The sequence below is a fragment of the Cyprinodon tularosa genome, unplaced genomic scaffold (assembly GCF_016077235.1).
Source record: "Cyprinodon tularosa strain WSP-4 unplaced genomic scaffold, ASM1607723v1 ctg551, whole genome shotgun sequence".
NCBI classification, from domain to species: domain Eukaryota; kingdom Metazoa; phylum Chordata; class Actinopteri; order Cyprinodontiformes; family Cyprinodontidae; genus Cyprinodon; species Cyprinodon tularosa.
The window spans coordinates 265420-281825 of record NW_024039287.1 but is presented as its reverse complement, the minus strand read 5'-3'; the positions used below and the strand labels follow the sequence as shown (position 1 = coordinate 281825).

Sequence of the window (16406 nt, the reverse complement as noted above, 5' to 3'; positions counted from 1 at the left end):
TGAGCAAATACTTTTGGCAATATAGTGTACATCCATTGCAGTCCATCCTTCCATCCATCATCTGATACGCTTGTCCCAATTGGGGTCGCGAGGGGTGGTGGTGCCCATCTCCAGCTGTCAATGGGTGAGAGGCGGGGTACAACCTGGACAGATCGCCAGTCCATCACAGGGCAACACAGAGACAAACAGAACAAACAACAATTCACACACACTCATACCTAAGGATAATCTAGAGAATCCAATTAACCTAACAGTCATGTTTTTGGACTGTGGGAGGAAGCCGGAGTACCTGGAGATAACCCACACATGCTCAGGGAGAACATGAAAACTCCATGCAGGAAGAACCCGGGGCGGGAATCCAACCCAGAACCTTCTTGCTGCAAGGCAGCAGTGCTACCCACTGCGCCGATTAAAGTACATTGAAAAGGGAAAAAAAATGATATTGATCTATGAGTAGATTAACCTAAAAGTTCACATTTCAGCACCCTGTCTAATTCTCTCTTTATTTCCTAAATAATCTGTTTATATTGATTGCTCACAAAATTTGTCAGTTGTTTGACACCTCTGTTGACAGCTCTGAGCATCTCACCCGGCACCCAAACATGCAAAACAAATATCAGCTAAAGCATGGGAGAAAAAACAGATTTTCCCCTCACACAGTTTTAGATTATTAACTCAATCCCGAAAAACTCAACCATTACATCTATAAATAAAGACTGGATTAGATAACGAGGTGAGGGGGCTTCAAGTGACCCTTTTTTCAAGAAAGATAAGAGTCAATTTAACAAATTACATAAGAGAGTGTGACTTAACATGATAAGACAGTCCAAAAAAAGCGCAGCTAGCTTAACAGACCATGGCATTTTAATGTCTTTGGTTCAACTGTTTATTACACCTACGGGTGTAATGTTGAGTTTAATGCAGACTCCCAGACGGGAATGCATAAATAATTCTCACACCATCATTAGAAATTAAGTCTGAGAGGAACTTGGCATAAATAAGGTGAACGTCGTACACACAACAATGGGCACACTCATGAAAGACCAGGAGCTACATTAATCCTTCTTTTGTGCATATTGCACAATAGACGTCACAATCTGACGCAAGAAAGGGAGCCAAACAGACCTACAGCATTAAAAGAGGTCACTCACGCTTGGCTGGGTCTAGTGCATGTATTGTAGCCTAACGGCACTGTTCAGTACAGCCGCTTGTTAGTATGTCTGAGTGTGTGCACATATTGGCTGCTAATGGCATTGACAAGCCCCATGCAAGCATGTGGATCGCAGCGTGTGCTTTTAATTCCTTCTTTATTTTTTGAGTCATACGTGAACCTGGCTTAAACCACACATAATAACGTCATAAATTAAGGGATTAGTTAACCATTTTGCTTTGTGATACCCACCCATCCTCCCAGTTGTATTAACAGTCAAGTCAGGACGAAGACTGAAGCTCTTCCTTTTAGGGAGCGAGAGCAGCGTCTCACTGCACTGGTTGATTTGTTTAAAACTTGTTCGGCCAACTTTGAAACTTAAACAGGGAGATTTGTTCTGTCCAAAAGTCTGCAAGTTTCTGATTAGCGGGATTTACGCTTGGCAAAAGCAGCAGATGGGTTCAGTTAGCCAACATCCTCTGTGGCCCGCAGGGCTTGACGCACAGTTTTTCTGCACGTGTGCCACATGTAAACACAGACGATACGGGTCCTCATCTAAATTATGATCAAATGAGGCCAATCAGCATTTTGTCTGAGTAAACGTTTACCTCATATTTAACAGAAACGATATGAAAAACATGAGGAGAAAAAGCATAGAATTACTTTAACTATCAATAATATCTGTTAAACAAAACATGCTGTATGCCTCAGTTCAAACCAATCCGTTTTTCTAAATATAAAATGCTCTATACAGTAAAAAACACAACAAGAACCTTAACATTAACTTATATAAACATTTAAAGCCATCCTACATTCTCTCTGCAAAAACTAAAGTCAAATTTTTAAACCAGATTTATCTTGTAACCTAATTTCGAGCAACATCTTCATAAGTCATGATAGTTAAGAAATCAAAGCATTCTTGATTAACTTCTTGGTAAAATTATATTTACAGGACTTCTTTATTAACCTTAGGCAGTACATTGATGTCCTCACTTGTGTGCGAGGTCATACCCTGGACCTTGTCACCCCTAACAACCCTATAAGTTAAGAATTGCTGTGTCAGACCACATGGCAGTCTCCATGATGCCCTACTCATCCTCTCTTCACAACAACAAACACCATATTTATATCCGATACAAAAAGGCAACCCTGAGTTTACACATACATAAAATATCTTTTCAGAATTAAACTTAATTAACCCAACTTATTACATTTTAAAGTCTTTGAGAAATGATGGCATCTGACATCCACCTCCTTTCTGCAATTCCTCCATCAGTGAATGAGCGAGTTAAGTTGATGCTAACCAGCCTTCTGGACCTTTCCCATCCCTGTCAGAACTAGATTGGTCAGCTTCTCTTGCTGTGCTCACCGGTACAATAATACACTATGGAAAATGAAAACAGCTGGACACATCCAAGAGCGGAAATTCAAGTCATGTGAACTCACTGTCCAAAAGCAAGCCAACCAGGAACAACAAAGAGCCAACCCACACATGCTCAGGAAAGTACTAGCAATCTATTTTTCCAATACTATCGAATGTTTCCCTGAAAAGCTCATCATCATCCCTTCAGAGAAACATTTTCAAGCTCATGTTATACAGATGACCACTGCAAAATTCTGCCATGCTTTCAATTCACCATCCAGTTCTCAACGCTAGATAACTTACCTTTCCTACTGACTGATCCATCTGCAACTTCAGACATCACTGACAACAGCATGCACCAGCTGCACCACATCACTGGATTAATGTTTAATGCATAATTCATAGTAGATCAGGATTGCTTTTGAATGGAAACCTTGAATATTTAAAACCATTGCTTTATTGTACATTTTGTAAGCTTGTCTGTCTGCTATATTAACCAATCTGGTGTGTTGAACTAGATCTGCTGTTTTCACAAAAGTGTGAAACACTTTTTTATAAAGTAAGGCATTAATTCATAAAAAAAGTATTTTTGAATTCTATAAACCAAAGTTTTCTGCCCAACAGCAATGATGAACTGCATGGCAGCATTCTATACCCAGCTATAGTAGAATCTAGGCAAGAGCTCTCAGTCTGGTAAAGAATCTGGTGGTTATTCGAAATTGTTAAGGTTAACTTTTTATTGCAACATAAAACTGACTTAAACTAGACTAAAACAGTTTTAAGTTTTAGTCAACTAAAACTGACATACATATAGTAATGACCAAAATGTGACTAAGACTAATAATAGTTTTCCTTCTGAAGTCTAAGACTAAATCTAAGATGGCTGTCAAAAAACAACACTGCTGGTGTGAGGTGAATTATAAATAACCTTTATTATCATTAATATCATTGAATTTCATAATTATATGGCAAAAAAAGAAAAAAAAAAGGTTGAAATTGATGCATAAGTTACAGTTTGTGTTGTTATTGTCATAAGATTTAAAATTTTACTATAACTACAGATGAATTAAAACAGGTTTTTATCATTATGGTGTTTAATACATTAAAAGCTCAATTTGTGTATAAATCAGCCAGCTACTGTAGGAAGTGTAAAAGCAACTATTTTAACATAATTTCCTTCCTGAAAGCATTTTTAAGTCCTGTTAAATAGTTATAAGAAGGATTTAGGCATTTCTCTGTAATGGAGGAAAAACGTTTAGACGTTTAGAAGAATTAACTTTTTTTTTGTGCATGGATTTAAAGAGGAAATTGGATCATTTCTGTGTTAAGAATGTTGCCAATTGTTCATATGGAAACCAGTGAGTGGGAGGGAGCAGGGTTATGTGTTGTGGTCCTGCTATGGTGACGCATGCCTCCATGAAAAGCTTCTATGTACGTATAACTCCACCCATGCTTTTCGGGCAAACCATCCAAGTTAATGACAAACTCCCTGCAGTCGGTCCCACGGCCAGTTCTAACACACCCAGTTTTAATAGTTAACAGCTTCTAAACTCCCTAAAATCTGTGACAGGATCAAATAAGGCCTTTGTGAGAATGCAAGATGACAGCATATCTATATAGATAGGCTTTGCACTAGTTATGCAAAAAGTGTTGGCTCCTCTGGATGAGGGAGGAAAACAAGAACAGTTCATAAATTAACATGAATCAAGTCGTTCAGATTAATAAAGAGTTTTAATGAGATTTAAGTCAAGCTGCATTATGTGACCATTTGTGTGCATTTCTTGTCCACTCTCAGACCTTGCACAGATAATTCTCTTAAAGCGGGTGTAACGCTGCAAGGTTCTAGCACCATCAGCTTTCTCCTCTCCATCTTCTTTCATCCTTTTCATTCATTTGATGTGCTTCCTCCTAATCTTCCCTGGGCTGTCGACCTCACAGGCACACAGAGGAGACACTCAACGGCTGAGCCACAGCTCCTCATTCAAACAGAAAGGAAAAAGAAAGAAGCCTTCCTTGTTCGCTGTGCTTAAGTGCCTGCCTCCGTCTGTGTGCGTGTGTGTTTTTGTGTATGAATGTGCTCGTTTGTGAATATTTTCAAAGTCTAATTTTGAAGCATGATATCAGACCCGCCAGCTGCGAAAGGAGGGATTACATCAACATCTGACCCATTGCAGTTCTGAAATACAACTGACGACTGAGTTCTGGCTGTGCTGAGCTATATTCTGAATGGAAACTGTAAATCCTCAATGAGGATTTTAACCCTCTAGTTTTAGGTAGAATGGTTAACCCAGCTGGGAAATGAACTGATTGGTTCTATAAGATATCAACCTGTTGTGGTTCAATTAAAAAAAAAGATTTCTACACATTTTTTATGTCAAATTTCAGTAGTTTTTCAATCATCTTATTCATTTTTAGGCCCATTAAGAAAAAGAACAACTTATATCCAGAAGTTAAACAATCCATGACAGATATTGCTATATTACTCAGGCATCAAATATGGAAACAGAAACAGGAAAAGACTACAGAAGAAGGCAAGAAGGTATAAACTGGAAGGTCCTGGACTGTTAAAGGAAGCTGGAGTACCAGGAGTGTATCATGTATGCACAAGGAGAACAAGAAAACTCCACATACCTAGGGCTACAACCAATATTCAAATCTGGGACCTTCTTGTTGCCAACAGTGCTGACCACTGCTCCAACCTGCAACCTGAATGGATGGAGAGATGATGAAAAGATGGGTAATTAGAAAGCTGGACTTTTATACAAAATACTGAGCAGAGTTGTAAATCGTTGTTACTAACTGATAAAACCAGTAGATGGGAAAAAAAAAAACTATGTAAACTGATATGTTTGGCATCCTCATTTGTCTTTAAAGAAATTCTAGAATTTTAAACATCTTAGTTTTAGCTTCACAATATTTCTGGGCCAAAGAGAGAAATTAGCATTTTTATGCAAGTCCGTATTCTTTTGCAAATAAAATGTTTCTATCAGTGTTTAATGTCCATAAAGCAAAGGGACTCTGTGCTGTTAGTCATTTCTTGCTCTGACGTTTTTGTTTGAAACTATTTTATCTGCACGAGATTTCTGTTAAAAATTAAAAAGTCCTCGTCTCTGAGTCGGAGGCTGTGATTTTTTTAAACTGAACAATGTGGACAACCTTTTCAGGTTGGAGCAGAGACTCCAGTCCACCTCATGAATTATGGCAGGATGAGTTTTTTTTTCTTGATTTTCACCACATACCTGGTATCTCAATAATGAATCAACACTATAAACTTCAGTACTTCAAAAAGCTTTGTTTCTTAGACAGAAAATGCACAAAGATGTGTTAAAGTTTATCATTTATCATTGCAAATGAACACATTCACTATAGAAAGAGGTAAACGTTTGGTTTCAAGAACTATTTAACTAAAAATAAAAGCATTTACAAATGAAGGGTTCAACGAGAACCTCAAGCAGTATTTTAAAAACACAGACAAAAGAAAAAAAATTACCATGGTGAAAAGGATCCATCAATATCTCAGTGTGTTTGGGATGTATAATTATTCAAGAGTTCCTCGCTGCAAAACCAACGTCAACCCCACCCACCCCACATCAATCGCAGCTCCACATTAGGACAAACTGTCAAAGGTTGTGAACATTAAGATCAAGTTCAGGAAACAGAACCAGTGAGCTATGTTTATATTATGTCAACTTATATATATATTTTTAAATGTCATAAAGAGGTTCCCATCTTTACGAGCTTTCGGAGGGTGTATTGTGATCTGGGACCGGCATGTCTAACATATAAGGACATAATGTAATGCTTATATAAACAGAGTCAAAACATCAGAGAGGAGAAATACATAAAAACAACCATCACTGTACATAATTCTGTAAGCAAAAGAGCATTTGGTATAAGAATGTTTTTAACCAACCTATTTTGGCCACAGACTTGTAATTCTCTACATGCAATGACAAACCACATCGTTACTCCAAGCTTTTAAAGATCAGTCAGCCGTGGTTGGGATTCAGCTTGTGGCACATGAACAGAGGAAACCACCCTTGGGCTAATGGGTGGAGCGGGAAAAATTCATGAGACAGACGGGCAACTGTCTAAATTGTGAAACCCATGAAAGCATATTAAGTGTATAACATTAGTAAAAGCCTGTACGTAAATCTAAAGGAAAAATCCCTTTTTGGGAAAACTTGTCTTCCCTAAAGATTGGGCTGCAATGCAAAGTAGAAAATGGGGAACAATCTGAGGTAAAGAGTCTTGCTCAGGGACCCAGAGTGACAGTCTGAGTTTTAAACCAGGTGATCTTACAGCCTCTCCAGGACACAAACACCCCGTTCTCCAACCAATAGCCCATCAGCTTCAGAACAAATGTCAGCCAACTGAAGATAAATCAAACGGCTGAGTGGAGGTCCATTTAATCAAACAATCAGACCAGTTAGACCAGAACCCAACACTAAAACTCAAAGCAGATGTGCAACAATCACAGGGATAGAAGAGCAAACAAAATAAGAATTTAAAAAAGGAAAAGGAATAAAGATGCACAGAATGCCAACCACAAGAGCCAAGCATCCATAATATGTCTATGTACAGTTTTCAATCATCACCACTTCTGTAAGCTTTAGAGTTTGTCCCATTTTTTAAACTGAAAATATTGTTCAAATAACTTTATTTAAATCTTTACGACTAAAACGTAATTTAATGAGCAGACCTCAGTAGTTCAGTACTGATGTATCAATAAGCCTGTAGCCTGGTTTCCTGAATTTACTTCAGGTCGGAAGTTCCCGGGCTGTTCGGCAGATGTGACATCAAACGCGTCCATGTTAAATCAGGGTTTATACAGGAATGAGCAACTCCAATTTAATGCTTTTTAATGCTCTTTTAATGCTCTTAAAAATATTTTTAATGCGACAAGTACCTATAACTCTCCGAACATACGGCTTGACGATCAGCCGGAAGCAGTTCCTCGCAAATATATCGCAATATATTTGCATATTATATATCATTTAATAAATAGTTTTTATAAACATTTTTTTTTTAAATAAAGCATTTTAAATGCCAAAATAATCACATTTAATGAATGTTAATGCCAATTCAGGCTTAATTTAAAAAATAATTATTCAATGACTTTTAATGATTTCTAATGAACCGTGAAAACCCTGTAAATGGCTCCAGTCTAGTAAACAAAACGTTTTATTCAAGATGCATTTTGTCGATAATCAGAAGCTGATTAGTGAGAGCTATAAAAACAACCAGAAGAGGGCTGCAGTTTTGCTTTTTGGCCACAGGTGGCGGTATTCTTAGAAAACGGCGTAATGCATCTTTGAATCCAGATCAAACGTTGTATTAATCTACAGGAGTTAAAGTATCTATACAGCTAAAAAGATATTGCATTCAATCAGTGCTTGATGTCTGAAATGTTACAAAAGATAACTGTGTCATATTGTGCTACTATCTGTATGCTGTGTGTAGGATAGCAAAAGCTAAAAGTGATTTACTTTAAAATAAACCCAACAGCTTCTAAAAGTTGCATCAAGGTCACAAAAATGACCCCATCCGATAACCAATAATCACCTCCCTGTTGATGGACACATAACTGTCACTGAAGAATCAATCCTAAGCTTTTGTCACTCTGTTTACCATGGCTGCACTGAAAGGCCTCTGATGAAAGCAGGGGTGCAAATAAAAACACGCGGTTTATTGGCTGACTAACCACGGTCCCATTTATCTCCACGACACGGCGACAAATCCATCAGCCCTGCAAATCATAAGAGCTGTCATCATCGTCTGTGCTCCTGTTAGCAGACAGCAAATAAACAGAGCAAGAATTAATATCACAACAGTCACTGGCTGTGCATGAGTCAGACCTCAAATAATGTCAACGAGATAAATATTTTATCCTCCCTGGTCTTTACACTGCTCCATCACTCATACCTCTGAAAGAGGTCAATAGGCGCAGACACGGTGGAGGTTGTAAGTGCATCAATAATCGATTCTGAGTGAGGAGGGATGGGTCATCTTCACCTGAAACTTTAAGTACAGGGTGCAGTAAGGGTAACAAGCTGGGGAATTAATAGTCAATAAGACGTTTCTATTAATATTAGAGACCGTTATGAATAAATCAATGACCCAACATGAAACCCTTCGGCTTCCCTGAGCCGTTGTGAATGCTTTAACCATTAGCATTGGTTGGAGCATTTCTCTACTTTGGTGAAACCATTACAGAACTTTAGTTTTCTGTCATAACTTTCATTTCACACTTAAAAACTAATAAAGTACTGTATTAAAAATAACATTTAATTGAACTGAATATAGATGAATAAACCGTCCCACTATTTATGTGCTTGAACTCTATTTTTTCTGTTCTCCGTTAGGTCTGTTTACAGAACTTAAAGCCTGATGTGATTCACTGTCTATCGTCTTAGTAACCAACCAGCAGCTTGCAAGAGGTCCGGTTGGCGTGGTTACAAATCCAGGAGGGAAACCCAGATATCCATCTTCAATGCAACACTCCGGGCTTCTGTTTGTTTCCCAAGTGAGATGTGAATTGAGAATCTCCAAAGGAAGGCTTCCTCAGGACATCCGAATCAGGAAGCCAAAAACACCCAAGCTTGTTTCTTTTGGCCACGTTCACCACTGCTTGTCTTAATGCTAGAATATTTTTTTTTTTTTCAGCTACGTTTTATTTATTTTTTGTGGCTGTTCACTTGACTGTCTGAAATTGTGTCCCCAATCTGTGGATGGATTTAAAGCTGTTAAGCAGTGGAAGTAGCTGGATAAGGCAGCCGACAATGCTGAATGAGAAAGAGGTATAACACCTCAAGTCCCTGGGCTGCTCAGTGGCGCAGTGGGTAGCAGGTTCTGGGTTCGATTTCTTCCGAGGTCTTTCTGCATGGAGTTTGCATGTTCTCCCTGAGCATGCGTGGGTTCTTTCCAGGTACTCCGGCTTCCTCCCATAGTCCAAAAACCTGACTGTTAGGTTAATTGGCTTCTCTAAATTCTCCCTAGCTGTGAGTGTGTGCGTGAATGGTTGTTTGCCCTCTGTGTCTCTGTTTTGCCCTGTGATAGACTGGCGACCTGTCCAGGGTGGACCCCGCCTCTCGCCTTTATAGACCAGGCACCAGCACAAGTATATATGACTACTAATAACTTACGTTGTCCTCAACCTACGCTGTCCTCCATGTTTGTGTATAAAAAAATATATAAAACTATTATCAAAATAAAACGTATGTAACTCTGACAAATTACAATGCCCTCCAAGCACAGCAGAGAAGTTGACGCTGCTTCGCCATGCTGCGCAGTTAAAGGGGCACTGTGGGTGAAATTTAAGAATTTTACTGAGTGTTTATAGTTACAAACAGAGCTGCATAACATGCACCATATCATTTCTCCATCCTTGTTCCCAAAAAACAGTGTAAATGATTTTGGCCAGACTCTGTCTCAGCCTATCAATCAATCTAGATCCAGTCATCACTCCTCTTGCAAATACCAATGAGGCTCCACTCAAGAATGAAAAGCGGCGCCCTCTAGTCAACGACAGTAGCACTACAACACAAAGATATTATGTGTAAGTGGATGTGATCAACAACTAGGATGGAATACATTTTTATATAATAAGCCATCAATTGCCAATCACAGGTCGATTATATCTTTACATCCGTTGCTTGGACAAAACTAGAATTTATAAGTTCAAGAATTGGCCGATTCTAACAAGGTGCATATAGCTAGCCTCGTGAGACCATCCTGATCTCGCGAGCCTTCAAGATTTCACTCGCTAATCAGTCTGGAGACTCTCCATTGAAGAAAAATCTGGAGCCATTCACCAAACGAACGTCCAATCAGCGTTGGCTTTAAAGGAATAGTACACCCAAAACATGATTAGCCTTCATTTTCTACTCACCCCCATGCTGAACAAAACTCTGGAGTACTTTTTTGATATCTCAAATGCATCTGGAGATCTGGGAGGCTTCTTGCTGTCTGCTGACATTCAAATAATGGAGGTCTATGGTGACCGAGACAGAAAGGTCCATAAAAGTCCACAAAAACGTGTCAATATTCCTCCATACTGCTCGTCCAATGTAATCCAAGTGTCCTGAGTGGGTAGCATCCAGAATTTACTCGAAACGAAGTCATTTAGAACGTTTTAGAGCCTAAACAGTAGTGTATAGGATTTCCTAATAGCGCCCCCATGCGCGCTCACGATTCTACGGAAGCCGGCAGACCAAACCGGAAGAAAGTGCGCATTCAGCGTCTGCTCTGCCGATAATGCAAGCGTAGAAGAAGAAATGTGCTGTTTACCTGTGCAAAGAAAGAAACAACGAAAGAAAAATGTCTGAGGACTTCAGTGTTGAGGAAGAGCATGAGTTCTTTGCCGAGCTGAATGCGCTGGTTTGGTCTGCCGGCTTCCGTAGAATCGTGAGCGCGCATGGGGGCGCTATTAGGAAATCCTATACACTACTGTTTAGGCTCTAAAACGTTCTAAATGACTTCGTTTCGAGTAAATTCTGGATGCTACCCACTCAGGACACTTGGATTACATTGGACGAGCAGTATGGAGGAATATTGACACGTTTTTGTGGACTTTTATGGACCTTTCTGTCTCGGGCGCCATAGACCTCCATTATTTGAATGTCAGCAGACAGCAAGAAGCCTCCCAGATCTCCAGATGCATTTGAGATATCAAAAAAGTACTCCAGAGTTTTGTTCAGCATGGGGGTGAGAAGAAAATGAAGGCTAATCATGTTTTGGGTGTACTATTCCTTTAAGGCGGGTTGAGGTGTGACGCAACGAGAAGCACGAAAGTTCAGTCTAAAGAACATGGCGGCTTCAGCCGATGAAACTAGCGTTAGTGTGGCTATCGAGCAAGTTTTATCGGAATTACAGAGTATTTCTTCACTGAAAGAAGAACAAAACACTGCTCTGGGGGCTTTTCTCAGAGGAAAAGATGTTTTTGCTCTTCTCCCGACTGGTTTCGGCAAAAGTAGCCTGGCTGTTAGTACGTCATATGCTTTGTTGATCTGATTGGTTTATTTGGCCCGTCTATCACCAACATAGGCCAATCAGCTAACCAGTATTTTCACCCCTTCCCAAAATTACTTCAACCGAAGGTTTCCAGATGGATATGCGGAGCAAATCCATCTGGCAGAGTCAGGTTAGCATATAGCATTGCTTTCTTGAACTTCACCTTTAGACTTTCCATTTCATCACACAGTAAGACTATACACACAGTTTAAACCACTACACAGAAATAGAAAATCTCATTCTTGAGTTTCAGTTTGTCAGTAAATTTCCTGTTTTACTAAAATACTAAATAATATTAAATTCCCTTAAATTGCACTAAAGACTAAATGGTAAAGTCTAACAATGAGATCAATAACAGGTTCCCATTACTATTTCCTTCTTTATGGGCAGTGACAGATAAAGTGTTTTAGTTGACAAAAGTAGGAAATTAGCATTAATATATAATAAAAGTCAACAGATAATGCTTTCAGTGATTAACCATCATCAAGCAGCTACTTGAGCGGGGACAAGGCAAGAAAACATTTGTACCAAATTATCCATGGAACATAAAACTCCTGATTTCCAACGCCATGTTGATGTGGTTCATGAGCAGGCAGAGCCGGCTCACTGCTCTCTGTGTTGGTGTTCAGCAGAGACGAAAAAAAACAAAAGCTTATTTCTATTCCCGCCCACACTCTGTATTCTGCCCGAGGCTGCTTTCTTATGGCAAAAATCATGATCAAGATCATACAGCTCAACCTTGAGAGAAACAGTGATTTTCTGCTACAGCCAATAACTATGGATCTAAATAAAAGTTTGAGGTTTTTCATAGTGCCTGTCCATTTAAGATCAAGATGAATGATTTTGAAGAAAGAATAATAGTTGAAAGACTTCTTGTAATTTCAAAGGGACATTTTTTTTTTACACATTTTTCAAAATCTCCACAAGAAAATAAACTGCAGCTAAATTATTCTATATCTATTTTCTCAAAAGGGATAAGAAAAGACCTTAGTTTGCTACAAAACAAACAACCCAGCAGTTGGAAGAAACCTTGTTTCCTTTTTTTCAGCTCCTTTACACCTCTACTGCTATCTTTAACTGTAATGGGTCCCGACTTCTTTGCACTTGATGCCTCCCTTCGTCAGGTTCTTATCTGGTTTCTTAGCTGGTCGTAACAAACAGCAGGCAAACTTTAAGCAACTTTCAACCCAGACATAAATATCTGCCAGGGAATCAAAGGGCTACATCCGTCCTGCATGAGGTCATGGTGGGGATCTAGTGAAGTGGAAAAACACGGAAGCGATGGGAAGAACAAGATGACTAAGGTAGCCAAAGGCAGAGGTTAAGATAAGATGCCGTGCCATTAGTGTCTATATTAGGATGAGGCAACAAGAAAGAAAAAAAGCTGTCTGCATCTCCTTAATTTCAGATGAAGAAGAATACATAGTGCTGCGAATGGTTGGAAGTCTCGTCTATTAAAAAAGAAGGCTAACCTCTATGCAAGTGAATGGAAAAAGGTAAACCCTCTTTAGTGTGGAGCATGCTTTTAATGTCCCAATTTAAAGAGGAATAGTCCCGTTATATGCCTATAGAAAAAAAAAAAAAAAGATTTATTCTTGAGAAAATAAGGCTATAAACAGAAAGTATCTCTCCTGATGGTGTTTTTGATAGTCCTTCTTGAGCTTAAAAAGAATTTTAGCACAGGTGTAGCTACCAGGTCTGCTCGGGACTCTGCCTCTACTGATGACATCAATTCAATCAACATCTCAAGGCACTTTACAGTTCACCAGATCATACAGTCAAAGTTTCCTATCTAAGGAAAACCAGTTGATTGCATCGACTTATCGACTGGAATGCAATCCCTCACACTAAGCATGCTTTTAGTGACAGTGGAGAGGAAAAACTCCCTTTTAACAGGAAGAAACCTCCAGCAGAACCAGGCTAGGTGTGAGCGGCCATCTGCAGAGGCCAACTGGGGTTTAAGGAGACAAAAGCAGAGATACAAAAGAAGAAACTGTCCAGGAAACACACAGCCAGACAGACGAGCTCTGAGCCAACTCCCATGTCAGAGAATGAAGAGAGCACATCCAGCCATTCACAGTGAAAGAAACAGGACTACACTGAAAAAACAGGCCGATCTCCAACATCTATATCACAATATGTCAGCGCTGCTCAGACTAACTGTATTGCAGCAGTTTCATAAGAATCACATCTTTATTATTAACTATATTTACTTTTACTTCACGTTTACTCCGGCAACCTAAAGAGGCTAAATGTAGAAGCAAATCCTTCTCAAACCTTAAGTACTGCGTTGTAAGATAGACTGAGCTGTGCCATCCAATAAGTGTCATTACTTCTTTTTATAATGATCCAAGGAGAGGAAATATTTATTATATTACAAAAACGACAATGCCTCTTTGATACTGCAGTTAACATAATAAACAGTAGATTAATGTTTCAGGAGCTCCCAAAAAGAAAATACTCTATATATATATATATATATATATATAGATATGCAAAAATAAAGGCTTAAAACTAATATAAGAGACAAAAGCAGTGTTACTTCGCTGTCAAGTAGTGATGCATTTCTATCTGCATCAATATTAGTACAACAATATTAAAGTAAAAGTGGGCTGATATTCATAAACAACCAGCATTTGTTCCCATCCTGCCGCCATTTTTGTTTCAGGATGGGTGGTGGGAGGTTTTGCTATGTGGTATCGGTTTGGACATGTGATAGTGACAGAGATAGAACACAGAATGGTGAGCCGTTCAACAGGACATGATCTGGATGCTTTCTTTGAAGAAAAATAAAAAAAAAAAAAGGCTGGGATTTGTGTCACTGGAAACTTGCAAGAAATTCCTGCAGCCTACTCAGTGTCGCCTTACGTCTCCTGGGAGCCTCCCTGATCATTGTCTGTCTCATCATTTCACTATCAGTTTGGAAGTTCTGCTTCTATTCTGTCACAAATTTCCAATGTTTACTTGATTCAATAATGACTGCTTTTACCATTCTATATGGATGTTTGTCTTAGATCATTTTGAGCCTTTTTAATCCACCTCCAAGTAGTGGCTGTTGCTTAAAAAGACCAAATGTTAGCAAATGATTGAGAAAATCCTAAATGGAAAGTAGAACTTTATTCTTGGTAAACCAGAATGCCCCAAAAAATGGCGAATCCATGAGTAAATTATAAAATTAAGTCAAAAGCTGCTTCAACAAGGTATTCATCTAAGGGTTTGTTAGGCAATGAACTGTTGCTATTACTTATTATCTATTTTTTTAAACACCCCACTAACAGGTTTAGCTGTTTATTTGTTATTTCTACAGGATAAATGTCACATTGATGGACATTATTTATCCTGCTTCATTTTCATAGGATCACTATGGCATTTTAAGAAGGGATGACTCATTTTACGAACAACACGTTTAATTCTGTTTTTTCTTGACAAAATTACCTGAGAGTCTGTAAAAGAAAGTGTGAGTAGAGGTAAATATACACCTTTGAATAAATTATTTTCACACAGCTATGAATTTCAGTTATTTTCAAAAAGTTTGCACAAAGTTTTTGTTCATATTTGCTTCTTCCTAGTGAAGCAAACAGAGATCAAATGTAGGCTTTAATCAAGGACTAAACTTACAACAACATCTGTAAGCAAAGCGGTGATTAACACACAGACGTCAGATCCCAAACATACAGAAACCACTGTTGGTTTTGGCTCAGAACAGACTGATAAGTCTGTCTGGCTTCCTACGACAGTGAGCACGCTTCAGAACCTTGCAGCAACTTTCTCAAGAGAACCATTAGCTGAGTTGGAAATTTAAACTCTTCACCTTTTAACCTTCAAGAAACGAAAATGGTTTCCTTTAATTTGCAGATATTTCAACATGTGGAAAAGAGAGGCTGTTAAACCCTTAAATCTGAGTCAAGGACATTAACGTCTGTGCTGAGTAGTGTTAAAATCCTACAGTGTGAAAACAGAGCAATCATAGCCAAACAGCAACTTCTCTTCGATAAAACATGCTCAAATGATGCTGGACCAAATCAATAAATGTCAACTTCCCACTCCAGTAAAGTTTTTCCCCACTTCCTCATCTCAGGCCTTCATAACCCCAGAACCAGCAGGTTGACTAAGGATTTTGTCAGCAAAAAAGGTCTTTAAATTAGACCAAATCCACAGATCTGATGTGACAAGGACACCAAGGTCTTGTCTCTATTTAAGAGAGTTAGCCAAGAGAGTGGATCCATTTCACGTCCAGTCAGAGCCCTTTCTGTTGGACAGAAATAGCTCCACAAACGGACTAGAAGTGAAATACTAACTACAGATCAGAGAGCTTCTGCCCTGGAAGACCCTTTAGGAATTTATAACGTAAAAAATGCATCAAATATGGCATCACAATCACATGATTTGCTTACAAACAGATGTTTTATTGTTGGACTGGAAACACAAAAGTTCCCGTTATTTAGAGGAAAAGATGCTAATTATAGCAGTCAGGTAGGAAATGCAATTTGCAACTTCCACATTATGTTATTCACAGGCTTGTCTGTCTGAAGAACAAAAAAACGTGCATGCCAGGGCTCGATGTTAACCATTGCCCGATCTCCCGGGGCAAGTAAATTTTATTGTTGGGAGAGTACAAATTTCATTGCATTTGTCCGCCGGGCAATCATCGCAAAAAAAAAAACATTTATCGCTCCAAATTACTTTAAAATCACCAGCATTCTCGCGTGATTTAAAAAAGCCCCGTGATTTGAAAAAGCCGCTTGATTTCCCGCCAGATGGCGTGATTTTTGTCCGGGAATTGGCACGAATCAGAGACATTTTTTTTCGACTTGGCAGGCTAAAAAACAACAAGGCAAAAAAAAATGTAAGTAAAGTAACACAGTAACCACCACCTATTTT

The 16406-nt window shown here is 38.8% G+C and overlaps 1 protein-coding gene across 3 annotated transcripts in view; it reads right to left on the bottom strand.

Moving 5' to 3' along the window:
• The window catches only part of adarb1b (adenosine deaminase RNA specific B1b), a 181738-nt gene that overhangs the window by 129442 nt on the left and 35890 nt on the right, over positions 1–16406 (bottom strand). For 2 of the 3 annotated variants that reach the window (XM_038305083.1, XM_038305081.1), the window contains exon 2: positions 5145–5219. The exons of the other annotated variant lie outside the window; for it this stretch is intronic. The gene's annotated coding sequence lies outside the window, so the exon portion shown is untranslated. The remainder of the gene's footprint in view (positions 1–5144; positions 5220–16406) is intronic. 3 annotated transcript variants of the gene reach the window in all.